Source organism: Malus domestica, chromosome 11 (assembly GCF_042453785.1).
Source record: "Malus domestica chromosome 11, GDT2T_hap1".
NCBI classification, from domain to species: domain Eukaryota; kingdom Viridiplantae; phylum Streptophyta; class Magnoliopsida; order Rosales; family Rosaceae; genus Malus; species Malus domestica.
Window position 1 is genome coordinate 5,616,893 of NC_091671.1, and position 9,801 is coordinate 5,626,693.

Consider the following 9,801-nt stretch of genomic DNA (forward strand, 5'->3'; position numbering starts at 1 on the left):
AGCATGCCTTCCCACCAAATCCCACACCACACTGAGCCATCGATCCCACCGAATGCAACCCTAACTGACAACAATGCCCACCCAACATTTACCCCCAACCGTGCAATGTTAACCCTAGACAGGAATTCCCGTCATTCGAACCGATGGCACCGTCGTTAAAAGCTAAAAGCATCCGAGTGGCAATCTTGTAAATAAATTGAAATGTGGGCCAAAACACTGTTCATATGAGTGGCAATTTCCCCTCCTACTTTAGACTAGAGTAATGGTACTTCGAAATTTTTACCAAGAACTTTTGGAATATGTTTTATTCCTCGACTTTAGGGGAAAATGGTGCTGTTATATGTTAAAATCTCTGCATCCGCTTTCCGGTTTCGGATTTCATTCATTTCTTATTGAAAGCATGCATGTTTCTTATATAAAACAAATAATAAAAACCATCAATACTGCTTATTTTGGTCTGCAGAAGCCTACTTTCGACATAGGGGGCACCAACTTAGATCCACACTTTCCTCCTTCTCCGTTGGCAGGCTGTCTCGTTTTCTTTATTCAGATACCAGCTTGATGCTTGCGTAGATACTTTATGCTCTTGTGGTTCTGATCATAAAATCGTAGCTGACAAATGGAAAGATGTGTGCAGTTAAATCTTTTGAGGTGTGTTTTCTGATGTTTCTTTTCGTTTCATTCTTTTTATTTATCTCCAACATAAACTTGTTGATGAGATAGAAAGTGAGTGGGGAGGGAGGGGAGAAAAAGAAGAAATGTTTTTAAAAGTTTGGAGAATCGAAGTTGCAGATATATTGATGCATTATTCAGCTGTTCTGTATTCTTTTTATCATTTCTCGGTTGCGTGAATCAGCATTAGTTATCAAGACTTGTGTAAAATCAATCAGAAGTATCTGTTAATACAATGTGCCAGGACATACTCATTTATGGCCCTTGTGGATGCAGCAGCGAGCTAATTGTGGTGTGGAACTGTAAAGTAGAATTACCCAAGGGAACAGATGCTGGCTTGCATCAATTACTGGGCCTGTCTGGCAAGAGTAAACAGTTGTGGCATGCTTTTCTAGTTTTCTTCCGATGTCCTAATGATCTTCACGCTGGTGCAAGAGATACATCATGCAGGTAACACGTGGACGATGTTTTTTTTTTTTTTTTTATCATTTTGATTTCGTTTGAATATGGTGGCTTTTATGTTGGTGCAGATGAGTTTCTTTACAAACACAAATGCGTAATTCACTTATATACGTGCTGCACTGACTTATTTGGTTTGAAACTTAGGAGGCAATTGTCTGAGGCAACAGATGTTAGCTCACATCAATTTCCTAAGCATTTTTGGCATGAAGATGATGCACCTCTAAAGGAAGATGATGGAACCCGGGGATGATATATTTCTTTGTCATACTGGCGTGGTTTGAATACGGTGGCCTGCTATCCCATTTTCTTTCAATGCCATTATCATCTTCAAGTTGGTGTATCTATGCTTTTCTTTATGAATGTGAACTGGTAATAGATCTTTAGTTGAATACTGCAGATGAGCTTTAATTTACATTCTCTCTTACCATGGAACATCTTATGCAAAGGATATGATGCTTCGTTTTAACAAATGTTAACTGAATATACATTTCAGTTTGTCCCTCACAATATCCTGTTTTATGTAGTTTGCATCATTTAAAAAAAAAATTTCATGTTAAAATAATTTATGAATCTTATACTTCTTAGAGAGAATTAATTTACGAAGCAACAATAATTAGATGTATTTAAAACCGTAATAGTTAGTTTTATTCATTCTTTATCATCAATCTGTCCATTGATTTTTACTTTCATCTCTTTATTTAGGAGTTTGTTGAGCTGATATGTAGGTAAAGCAAAAGCATCCGAGATGACATCCATGTTGAATAGCTATCACAAGAAGCAGGCATTTCAAAATTTCATATGTAGTAGGAGTGTGAGAAAACAGATGGAGGTAATCCTCTTTGTATCCTTTTCCCCTGCCTCTGTTTCTGGAGGACTCTAAATGTTGATTTTTCCAGTTGGAACTGCAGTTTATTGTTACTATATTGCTTATTTTGAACTACAGAAGCCTAACATGGGTGGCACAAACTTGCATGTGTACTTCCCTCCTTCCGCATTGGTAGGTTGTCTCATTTTCTTTATCCCGGGACCATCTTAAAGCTTGCATAGATACGTTATATGCTCATGTACATCTGGCCATAAATAAATTCGCAGCAACAATGGAAAGCCGCATGTAATTAGATCTTTTAGCAGAAGAGTGGAGGTGTGCTTTTTGACGTTTCTCTTCCTTTTGTTATTTTTCTTCATCATCAACATAACAAGAGAGAGGGTGGGTGGGGAGGGGTAGCGAACAAGGAAAAAAATGAAAAGTTGTGAGAATCAAACTTCATATGGTTGAATGTTCTCCATTTTTTTCTTTTTAAAAGTCCTTAAAACTAATAGGCACTGTGATCCTTTCGTCCACCACAAGGTAGAAAGGCTTGCCTAAAGGTGACTAGAAGTAGCACAGCTGCACAGACCCGACATTTTTACAACGCAGGGTTGCTTCCACATCCTCCACTTATCCAAATTCCAACAACATAAGCCGGTCATAAAATGGAGCATCCGGTTTTGCAGGCAAGGACATAGGAAAAACCCTGAAACGATTTAAGCACTTGTGATCTGTCCAAGCTACATGGAAGCAGTGGACGGAAAAGGACTTTGACACCTCACTTATCTTCAAGAGCTACGAATTGAAGGCTGCCCAATTATGGAATTTCTGCCAGGTGAGGGACTACTTCAACACCTCGTTTCTCTTCAAAAGCTATATATTTGGGGGTTTGACAGCCTTCAATGCCTTCCAGAAGAGGGTTTGCCGCCATCTGTTTCTTTCCTGAAATCCATCGATGTTCTGCCCTAGAGAAAAGTTGTGAGAAGAAAGACGTGTGGGAGAAGATTGAGCCAAGATATCTCGCATTCCTTGCATATGGATAGGCAGAGACCTGATCATATGAGCGCTCTATCGTTCAGAAATACTTTTTCTGACATTCGGCTCTCAACTCTCAAACCGAAGTCAGGTATATTTTGCATCAAATTAACTTTCATAGTTACACAAATATAAATATAAAGAAAAATAAATAAATATAAGAAACATAGGTTGCATATTGTTCAAATACTTTGCAGATCATCGTATAGGCAGACATTAGACTTAAAATCTGAATTATTAGTTTTAAATTCTGAATTATTAGTTTTCTTGCAGGAAACAAGGGCTTCTCTTGGAAAGCTTTCCGTATGCAAGCCTCCCAAATTTGCCAATCACTGCCAGAGGAGAGGAGGGTTAATTGACCACTGTATATACATTTCGTTTTTCTACTAGAACAATCGTCGAAGTAGGAGATCGGGAAAGGTTTAATCCGGCATAGTAAGCATCAAATGCACAATAATATTAACAAAATGTATGAGTTTCAAAAATTACAAGCTTTGTTTACTCTTGTGTTTTTTGTGAAGTCTTGTTTGTTCGGAATATTTTGTATTTCATTCTTGTAAAATGATACCGTGGTTTAAGTTTTCTGTTGTAATCTTTGTAATGTGATTCAAAACATCAAATTTCGGAATATTTCATGTATGCATTTAAAAAATCAATGGACAATACAGTTTCATACTCTCTTTCTTTGCTAGCTTGTGGTTGCAGCTTTCGGCTCATACGTTTCGAGGATCTCCTCAGTCCCATTATTGTTGATGTCGCATCTGAGTGACACTGAAAAGCATATACCCATATACATGATATCCTATTGAGACATCATTTCCAGAATATTACTCGTCATATTCCATCTGTATCGTTAATCTCATAGAAGATTGTCACATATATACATTATTTGGAATATTCGTTGTCGCCTCTGTCATTGATAAAGGCAACTCCATTGTCACCCTCACTTCCAATGCTCTTTTGATGATGCTGCAATACCAACTCAAGCCCTCTCACAACATCATTCATCGACAGTCGTTCGATTCCTTTATCATTTAAGCAACTTATAGCAATCTCAATGAACTTATTCAAGCACTCAACTTCAATCTTACCCTTCACATTTGGGACAATGATTTGACCAAGTGTCCCATCTCCATGACAACTCTTGGCCCACTCAGCGAGGCTGATTTGCCTAGCCACCACCGTATGCATCAAAGATGGCCTCGCACACAATACTTCCCACAAAACCACCCCAAATGAGTACACATCAGACTTCTCAGTCAACTGTTGATGTTTGTAGTACTCCGGGTCCAAATGCCCAAAACTACCTTTCACCACTTGCTGATGTGCGTTTTGGATGTGCTAGTCGTGCCCATTTTTGACAACCCGAAATCCGAAGTCGGTACGCAGAAGGAGAGTACAACTCAAAAGTTGGTATGCAGAAGGAGAGTACCACTTTTTACACTTGCACTCGTGCGACTGTGTTTAGTTTTCCTAGAGAATAAGTGGGCTTAGTAGCATACTTATATGATGATTAAGTAATGGGCTTTTTGTTAAAAGTTGGACTTGGGATTGAAGTTCATGGATATTTTAGAAGTGTTTCCCACCAATGCACTTTGATTGGTCCACTTTGTTCAATGTGTTAAGGACATGGATTATGTGTCTTCTTAAGTTGGCATGGGCTTCCCTATCCAAACAAACAACTTGGGTTCTTATTATTTTTTAGTTTATTTCAAACCATGACCAACATTTTTTAGTTGAGTAAATGCTAAATAGATCAAATATGTAGATTAAATTTGTGGGTTATATGATGTGTCATCAGTATGAAATAAATACATTAATCAATACTTAAGTAATAATTCAATCATCAACAACCCCATTATCTGGTTTACAAAATTTATTTTGAAAAGTTGATCTCCCTAGCATTAAGTGAGGCTATTCTATATGGAAAATCAATCATATAGGGTGAGATCAAGTGCAGCCCAAATGCAAGGCTTCTTAATTGCGTTTTTGTAAAGAGTTGTCAAATAGGGCAGCCTCACTCAACATACTCTCATTAGAGCAACTCCAGCGTGGGAGCCCTCCCCCCAGACTATTCAATATTCAATCCACCCTGTGAACAGTAACTGCCCTTAATGAACAGTAACTGTCTTTTGCATCTCCACCATTGCACTTGAATAGCCCTGGCAATAGGCAATAAAAAAAATATATATATTTTTAAAATAATATAGAATAATTTTTTATTTGTAATTTCGGATAAGATTTTTAATCGTTCTCGTTACGCCACGTGTCATTATCCGAAAAGACAATTAGTCATTATGTTGAAAAAAATTGGATTGAAAATTTGAGAGAAAGATAGGAAATTCATTTAAAGTAGTTGAGAAAATATGAAATTGTGGTATAAGGTATATGATAATGAGAAGGTGTAACATCCCACATCGCCCAGGGGAGTGATCCTTAAATGTATATTCCCATGTTTACCTAGCACGAGGCCTTTTGGGACCTCACTGGCTTCAGATTCTGTCAGAACTCCGAAGTTAAGCGAGAAGGAGGCCAGAGCACACCCAGGATGGATAACCCACTGGGAAGTTGCTCATGAGTTCCCAAAAACAAAACCGTGAGGGAATGGTAAGTCTAAAGCGGACAATATCGTGCTACGGTGGTGGAATGGGCCCGGGAAGTGGTCCGACCCTAGCCGGGATGTGACAAATGGTATCAGAGCCAATCCCTGGTCAGAAGTGTGCCGAAGAAGACGTCGGGCCCCGAAGGGGGGTGGATTGTAACATCCCACATCGCCCAAGGGAGTGATCATTAAATGTATATTCTCATCCCTACTTAGCACGAGGCTTTTTGGGAGTTCACTGGCTTCACTCCCAGGATGGGTGACTCACTGGGAAGTTGCTCGTGAGTTCCCAAAAACAAAACCGTGAGGGAATGGTAAGCCTAAAGCGAACAATATCGTGCTACGGTGGTGGAACGGGCTCGGGAAGTGGTCCGTCCCGGGCCGGGATGTGACAGAAGGTATTTATAGAAAAGTAAAAACAATTTTTGTTTTAAAAAATTCAAATTTTTTACAATTTTTTTAAATTTTTTATTGAACTAATTAATCTCTGCCGTTGGATTTTTAAAAAAATTGAATTCCAACACTCTAGATTGTGCCATATGTCACAACGGTAAATTTTCTTAATTTTAAAACTATTTTTTCTTTTATTTATTTATTTATAAAGCAGAATAATATCAACCGTTGATCTCAGATCCAACGGTTGATATTAAATAAGAATTTTTTATTTTTTATTACCGTTGCAAATCGAAAGGTCCAATTTAAAGAGTCGTTAAGATCAAACGGACCGTGGGAAGCCACGTGGGTTCCCAACGGTAAGAGCAGTTCCAGCTTGGGAGCCCTCTCCCCAAGCAATTCACTATTCAATCCACCAGTGAACAGTAATTGTCTTTTGCATCTCAAATGTGGGAGCCCTCCCCTTGGCAATAGGCAATAAAATATTAGTATTTTATTTATTTATAAAATAATACAAAATAATTTTATTTGTAATTTCGAATAAGATTTTTAATCGTTCTCGTTGCGCCACGTGTCATAATCCGAAAAGTTATAAAATAATACAAAATAATTTTATTTGTAATTTCAGATAAAATTTTTAATCGTTCTCGTTGCGCCACGTGTCATTATCCGAAAATATGATTATTGGTGATGGATTTCCAATAAGATTATTAACCAATCATGTCGTGCCACGTGTCATAATCTGTTTACAATCTTTGAGGATAGATTTCCATCAGATTTTTAACGAATGACGACATGCCACGTGGCATTATCTACAACCTAATCGTTTCTGAATCCTCCATATAATCCACCATCCATCCTCACAAATCTCACACCAATTTTCTCAAGATCTCTATCATTATTCATAGTTTCTGCTTCCTTATTCACCTAAATCTCTATCATTATTCAAAGTTTTTGCTTCCTTCTTACAATGTCTTCTTCTTCCTCAAGGATGATGTGGGAAATCAATCAGCAAGAGGAAGAATTGTTTAACCAATCAGAAGGAATGTTCAAACGCCAGACGGCTCAAAATGAGAGGGAAGAGGATGAGAAGTGTAGACGGAGAGACGACGAATCAAGAATGGCAAGAGCCTTACATTCCCATCGAGTCATCCAAGCTGTGGCTCAGATCTGCAGGCCCAGCCATGCTGTAAACATTGATAGAGACAGGCAACAACGAGGTCAGTATCTCTTGGACGATTATTTTGTCTATAACAGTGCATTCCCTGATACGTACTTTAGACGTCGTTTTAGAATGGAACGTCATTTGTTCAACAAAATTATGGGTGCTGTTTGCAACCATGATTCTTACTTTGTGCAAAAGCCGGTCACGATGAACAATTGAAGAACACGTATATATTGTGCTCCTGACACCACCGAAAAACCCGTGCAACATGAGCCATTAGAAAAGGATGGACGTTACAATGAATTGGTCATTCAACGATATATTGCACTTCAAATGTCATATATGCACAATGCCCGGCTAAATGACTGATAGAGCACCAGTGAGCATTGAAACAAGCTGAAGATAATTAAGTTCATTTAGAGTGTTTGGTTTTATTTGGTGTGTTTGTTTAATTTTAGTTGGTGTGCTTTTTTTAGTTCATTTTTAGTGAGTTTTTTTTATTATTTGGTATGTTTATATAATTTTATTTGGTGTGTTTTTGTCATTTGAATAAATATTCTCTTAGTATAAATAACTTACCAAATTAAATAAATTTACTCTCACTTTAAATAAAGTACTAAATTCAATAAATTGGAAACAACATAAAGTACTCTATTCAATAAATAATAAATTACAACCCAAAGTGATTGGAAAATTATGAGCTCCGATTACAAAAACTACTCTATTCATCATCACTTAACCAATTTGTGGTGTTAGGATGATATTCTCTTGTCGTGCTAGGACTATCTTCTCTTGCTCTCGCTTCTCTTGCACACCTCATTCGCACCACGTCCGCTTTCTCCGACTTCCAAAAATATTTAGAATTTGGAGACTTCCCTTCTAAAGGTGTGTTCATAATTTCACGATCTCGTTGAGCCATTCTTTCTTCTCTAACTTGTTCCCTTTCTTGCCTAAGTAGCTATCTTTCTCTCTGATTAGCTTGAAATTCTCTCTCAATAGCCGCATTTTTTGCCTCCTCTCTAGCCTTATCAGCCTCAAATTTCACCATTTCCCGCACCAAAGTCAATTCACCTTGGCGAGCAAGTTCTTCCATGTATTTTGCATAATCATTCTTAGAAGCACTCCCTTTTCTCTTTGAAGCCTTCTTACCTTCAGGCATAATTGGATAACGGGTCGAATCCGACGCTTGTTCAGGGAGGGGCGTTTCGGGCACTTCTTCTGCATCATCTTCATGAGCATGTGAGCCATGATCGGGTGTAGAGTGTAGATGGGTGCTGTTCATGAAAACTTCTGGACTGACAGGCACAACTTTGAATTTAGGACAATCTTTGACAATATTCCAACGTTCCCACCAGTTGAATAATTTATTTTTACTTTTGGTTTTGGCACTATACCAAGTTTGTGCTTGAAGTTGCTATAAATAAATAGGTAACAAATAAATAAATAATTATAATGAAAGTAAGTAACAAAAAAATAAATAATAATACAAACAAATAATTATAATGAAAGTAGGTAACAAATAAATAATTATAATGAAATGAGGTAACAAATAAATAAATAATAATACAAATAAATAATTATAATGAAAGTAGGTAACAAATAAATAAATAATAATACAAACAAATAATTATAATGTAAATTTGGGTATAGTACAAACAAATAAATAATATATTGTTACCTGATCCGTGTAATTTTCCTCACTTCGAATATTAGCACTAGCTTGTGCCAAGGCGTCTCTCCACGTACTAAACGATTGACCAAGTAATTTTCAACAACTGGACATCGATTCTTTGGTTCTTGTCCCACCCATTTTCTCAAGATAATTTGTATGAATAAGACTTCACATTTCTCGCAACTGCATCTCATTACCCGTAAGCGAACTATGAGTAACTTCAATGCAGCTAGTACACAATGCAACATCTTCAAGAAGCGACCAATTCGTACCTGCATCATTAGTCATTTTGTTGAAAAAAATTGGATTGAAACTTTGAGAGAAAGATAGGAGTTTGATTGAAAGTAGTTGAGAAAATATGAAATTGTGGTGTAAGGTAGATGATAATGAGATGGTATTTATAGAAAAGTAAAAACAATTTTTTTAAAAAAATTTCAGATTTTTTTTCAGATTTTTTACATTTTTTTATTGAACTAATTAATCTCTGCCGTTGGATTTAAAAAAATAATTGAATTTTAACACTACAGATTGTACCACGTGTCATGTCACAGCCCGTCCCGAGATTTTCATTAGGAAATGTGAAATGACAGAATTACCCTCGGACGTTATTTGGGGTGTGTGACTTACGTTTGGTTTAATTTTGGGATCTTTGGAACCAATTAGAACTAAGATCCTTCTTAGTTTTGGTTAGTGGCTTTTTGGACCACACAACTCCCTATCACTCTCTCTCATATCCCGTGTCTCTCTCTTCCCTCTCAGTATCTATCTCATTTCGAACCGTACGAACACACTCACCATCGAGCCTCCAAGCACGGATCGAAGGTTTTGAAGGCACCATTGTGCTCGTGAGGACCCTACGAACTCACCCATACCCATTTCAGGTAAGAAACCTTTCGATTTCACATTGAAAACTTGAGGTCCGAATTGAGTACTATTCATGAACTTTGTAATGGTTGGTTTTTAGGACAATCCAAGCTCACAGTGAGCTTTAA

General features: G+C 37.3%; 1 protein-coding gene and 2 long non-coding RNA genes across 3 annotated transcripts in view; all 3 read left to right on the forward strand.

Moving 5' to 3' along the window:
* LOC103447351 (putative disease resistance RPP13-like protein 1) overlaps positions 1-652 on the forward strand; it is a 62,747-nt gene extending 62,095 nt beyond the window's left edge. The window contains exon 3 of the mRNA XM_070808257.1: positions 528-652. The gene's annotated coding sequence lies outside the window, so the exon portion shown is untranslated. The remainder of the gene's footprint in view (positions 1-527) is intronic.
* A 642-nt stretch (positions 653-1,294) lies between these two features.
* LOC139189364 (uncharacterized) lies at positions 1,295-2,233 on the forward strand. The gene is made up of 3 exons (XR_011573254.1): positions 1,295-1,503; positions 1,837-1,963; positions 2,136-2,233. It is a non-coding gene; the product is annotated as an uncharacterized lncRNA (long non-coding RNA).
* Positions 2,234-2,775: 542 nt separating this feature from the next.
* LOC139189365 (uncharacterized) lies at positions 2,776-3,640 on the forward strand. Its single transcript, XR_011573255.1, has 2 exons — positions 2,776-3,068; positions 3,251-3,640. It is a non-coding gene; the product is annotated as an uncharacterized lncRNA (long non-coding RNA).
* Positions 3,641-9,801: the final 6,161 nt, after the last annotated feature.